At 29.7% G+C, this 4510-nt stretch overlaps 1 long non-coding RNA gene across 2 annotated transcripts; it reads right to left on the minus strand.

The window, feature by feature from the left end:
* Positions 1-231: 231 nt before the first annotated feature.
* On the minus strand, positions 232-2052 carry LOC140893206 (uncharacterized). 2 transcript variants are annotated; one of them, XR_012153062.1, is made up of 3 exons: positions 1603-2052; positions 1386-1490; positions 232-454 (listed from the first exon to the last, which is right to left on the minus strand). It is a non-coding gene; the product is annotated as an uncharacterized lncRNA (long non-coding RNA). The 2 variants fall into 2 exon arrangements; XR_012153061.1 differs by having other exon boundaries at positions 232-1490.
* Between the last annotated feature and the right edge of the window lie 2458 nt (positions 2053-4510).

The raw sequence follows: 4510 nt of genomic DNA on the forward strand, positions 1-4510 counted from the left end.
ATAAAAATTATGGTAAGAAGTTTTATTTCACAACTCTTATTCATTAATTAGACATATGAGTTTAAAAGAAGATCACGATGATTCGTTCCGAATATATGCTTAAATTTTTCCATTATGTACCCAATTGCATGCCCATTGTACTAGACTTGGGTTTTTTTGTGCTTGAAATAAGCTATTTTTTGTCGATAATTTAGTCGTTATTGCCTTTGAACTTAAAATGATTCCAAAATATGGTAAATACGATTATAATACATAAAAATAGTATAAATCTCGTTTACACGCTTCACAGGATAAAACAATCTCACACATAACTTAACAAGACAAATATACTTCCAAATAACCCGAGATCCCCCCGATATACTAGAAGAAATGCAGATATATACTGGTATAGACACAACTCAGGTATTGCTGCCTCTAGAAGAATCATCTCTGGTCTCCTGATGACCTTAGCTATCTGTCATTAAGCACACAAAAAAACAATAGTAGTCCTTGGGGGTTAGCAAATGCACCAGATTGTAATTGCAACAAAGAAAATATGTTTAGCAATTAACTAGGCAGTCCTATTATCGTACTCAAACTATCAGAACTAATTTAAGACAAAGATTTATACGTTTCATCAAAACCCATCAATGTTTAATCACATGGATTTCTCAGAGTCACAAGCCATTTATGTTTAAAGAAGAAACATATTTAAAATAAGAAATTTGCTATAGGGTCTCTTACGACTAGATAAATTTAACCATTTCACAATACTCACGTAAAACACCATTTAGAATATTCTTCAACCCAGTGCACGAATTTAAGGGACTACCATGACCAATATATTTGTAGTAGCTGAAAATTTTAATAACAAATAAAATTTTGCATTTGAATTTTGTAGTAGCAAACGAGGTAACAAATAAAATTTTGCAGCTGAATTGAAACTAATAAATATTTTGGGCAGCATTCTACTTTTTTTTTTTTTTTCTCTTTTTCCTGTTTTTTCTTCATTTTTTTTATATTATTCTTTTTTTCTTCAATCAAAGGAAAGTACTCAAAGGAAAGTATCTTACAGTATTCAAGCTTTGCTCCATGCAATTCAATCCAATATGTGTTTAACCCCTCTAAAACAATTGATTTACATGGATTGGTACAAAAAATTTATAGTTTATTCACTTAAATCTATTATGCAAATGACTTGTTGAATATAAAATATTCCACACTATGAAAAGCCAAACAACTCGGTATACTATTTTTTTTATTTTTTTTTTCTTTAGCAGCAAGCACAAATATTCTAAGAATTACTAAAAATTGAAGAAAAAAAATGCACAATTGAAGAAACTCAAATCTAAAAATTTCATTTGTCAAGGAGAGAAGAACATACCATTTTGCGAGAAAGAACATACCATTTTGCGAGAAGAATCAGTTCATTGCTCTTTTTTGTTTTGTTTCTTCGTAACTTGTGGTCACTAAAAATAACATCTTTGTCCATGATTTCCATTGTTTAGTGGCTTCCATGGTTTGGGGATTGAGGTTAGAAATAGAAATAGTACAAATTGAATAACAAAAAAAAATTGAAGAAACGTAAGTCTGAACAATCACATACTTCCAATGAGAACTTACCATTTTTCCAAAGTTCATCGCTCTTTTTCATTTAATCTTTGTCATTTTAGGTCACTAAAAATCGTGTCTTTGTCCATAATTTCCAATTGCTAGTGGCTTCGGTCATTTTTTGCCCATTTGAGATGGAGACATGGGCTTACAACAAATGAAAATTAAGGAGAATGGAAACCAAAAGAGGGTAAATAATTGATCTTAAGAATCAAACCTGCCAAGGAAGATGGGAAATTTCGGTTGTTTGTCGCTCAAATTCATCTTCTCTAATATACTGATGAAACTTCTTGTTATTTTTTTAATGGGTTTTTTTCTGTAGAGCCAAGACTAATCATGAAAAAGAAGAGAAAGGGGAAGGAGAGTGAAGGACGCGGCGTTGAGCAACATCGAATCCATGCTTTGAGATTTTTCAGATGATTTTTTGGTTAGGGCTTAGAAAGATGGCAACGAAGAGAGAGGAATGAGAGCAAACGCAGTGAAGAAGATAAATAAAATTGCTTAAAAAAAAAGATGAGTAGAAATAATAAATAAGAAGGAAAGGAAGTTGTTTGACATCTAAAGATTTGGAGGGCAAATTGGTAAAAACATTCGGTTAGGGTAGGGGTGTTCATGGTTTGGTTAACCGCCCGAACCGAGCCGAAACCGAAAATTCGGGTTGAACCGAAAACCGAACCGAAAATTTGGTTCGGTTTTCGGTTTTTGGATTTTCGGATTTTTGGTTTTCGGTTCGGTTTGGTTTTTTTCGGTCGGTTTACCGAACCGAACCGAAAACCGATTTTTTTGAATTTTTAATTATTTTTTAATATTTTAATTAATATTTTTTTTTGTTTTTATTAATAAATAAATATAAAATAAATAAAATAATTTAAAAATATATAAATTCGGTTAAACCGAACCGAAAAACCAAAAAAATTTATGTTTTTAACCGAACCGAACCGTTAAATTTGGTTCGGTTTTCGGTTCGGATTTTTGGTGAATTTCGGTTCGGTTAACCGAAATTTCGGTTCGGTTCGGTTCGGACCGAATGAACACCCCTAGGTTAGGGAGTTTAAACACACAAATTAGATGGACCAGGGACTACGAAATAAGAATAGCTGCTGCAGGAACTGAGCCCAAAACTAAGTTTGGGTTTGGGGATTTAAGGGGAATTAACCCATAAAATAACTTGTAGGTATCATTTTGCTATTAAAAATTTTAATCATTGTGCTAACTTCTCGTAAAATTTAAGACACGTTTATATATAGCAATTTGTAAATGAAATTTATTATTATTATTAGTTTAAAATTTTAAGTTATTCATTGTTTATAGCATAATCTATCTATCTATTCTTCTTCTTCTATTTTATTTTATCTATAAATATATGATTTTAATTTTAAAAAGACTTCTTTGTCCCTATTTCTTTAACATTATCAAAAATTATTATTTATTATTACTTTAAAAATTCAAGTTATTCCTTCTTTATAGCATAGTAAAGTATACTAAAATATAATAAAAAAACTATCTATAATATGTGAGTTTGATGAAAAGACTTGTTCCTATTTTTTAACATTTTAAAAAATTATTATTATTATTACTTTAAAAATTCAAGTTATTCCTTGTTTATAGCATAGTGGAATATGCAAAATATAATCAAAACACTTGATTTATTCATTTTTTATAGCATATCTATCTACTATCTATCTATTTTTCTTCTTCTAATTTATTTTATCTATAAATATATGATTTTAATTGTAAAAAGACTTTTTTGTCCCTATTTCTTTAACCTTGTAAAAAATTATTATTTATTATTACAACAAGAAAACCTGATGCTGCTCGAAATATCACATAGTAGAAATGTTAGCACATATCTCATTTATTAATAAAAACTCATGCCGTTTTTGTGCTATTATTTCTCTCTCTTTTTTTATTCAACTCTTTTCTTTTTCGGTTGAATTCAAATTAGAGTTGATCAATTTATTTCTTGTAACATAATATAATTATTAATATGACATTTCGATTTCATTTCTTTGTCACGTGCAACGCACGTGCTTATGCATAGTATATATATATATATATCTATGTGTGTGTGTGTATGTTAACGACAGTAAAATAAACAGAAAATGGAGCAATCCCCTGAGAGGCATCAATGAAAATAATAGATATAAAGAGCGAGTGTACAATAATTCAAAGCTTACTATTGACAAAAAAAAATGAAAGTTATATAAACTGAAATTACTTTAGATTTTTAACCTATTGACATTATTTTTACCAGAAAAAAAATAGCATCAATGGTAAGAAAGGCCTTCTCTTAAAAGAAAGTTGACAATGCTAATATCATCGTCATGCATTTCCATATTTATATTTTGGAGTTTAAACCATACTTTTTGCTCACATACTGCGCTATAGTATGAGCTGACTTCCTTGCATGATTATTGCTACTTTGACATGGTACCACCATTTGATAATGGTTGGTTTGCAAAGTTAGCTTAACCATCTCTTTGATTTTCTTCTTTTTTTTTTACCGTTACATTGTAGCTTGAGGGGTTTTTAAAGTGGAATGAGATAAAAATTAGGAGAATAAAAACAAGTTTATATTTTTTTTCCCCTTACATCGCATTTCCCACAAAGTATGTTTTATATAACTCCAATAATTTGTCTAATTGATCAATATCTTCTTCATAAATCATAGTATGCACGTTCTCATTCTGTCTCAGCAGAAACAAATGCAAAATCAAATGGTGCATTAACAAATATATTTCATTCAATAGATATTACCTCTTTATCAACAAGGATAAGTTTCTGATAGTCTACTCCATCTTGTGACTGGTATTGGAGTTTTTTTCGCGACTAATTGTGAAAATAGAGATCCCAAGAAGTTGATCGTTTATTTCTTTCTGATGTTCAATCTATAGATACAGTACAAGGAAGAGAGAATACA

The sequence above is a fragment of the Henckelia pumila genome, chromosome 3, assembly GCF_033568475.1.
Source record: "Henckelia pumila isolate YLH828 chromosome 3, ASM3356847v2, whole genome shotgun sequence".
NCBI classification, from domain to species: domain Eukaryota; kingdom Viridiplantae; phylum Streptophyta; class Magnoliopsida; order Lamiales; family Gesneriaceae; genus Henckelia; species Henckelia pumila.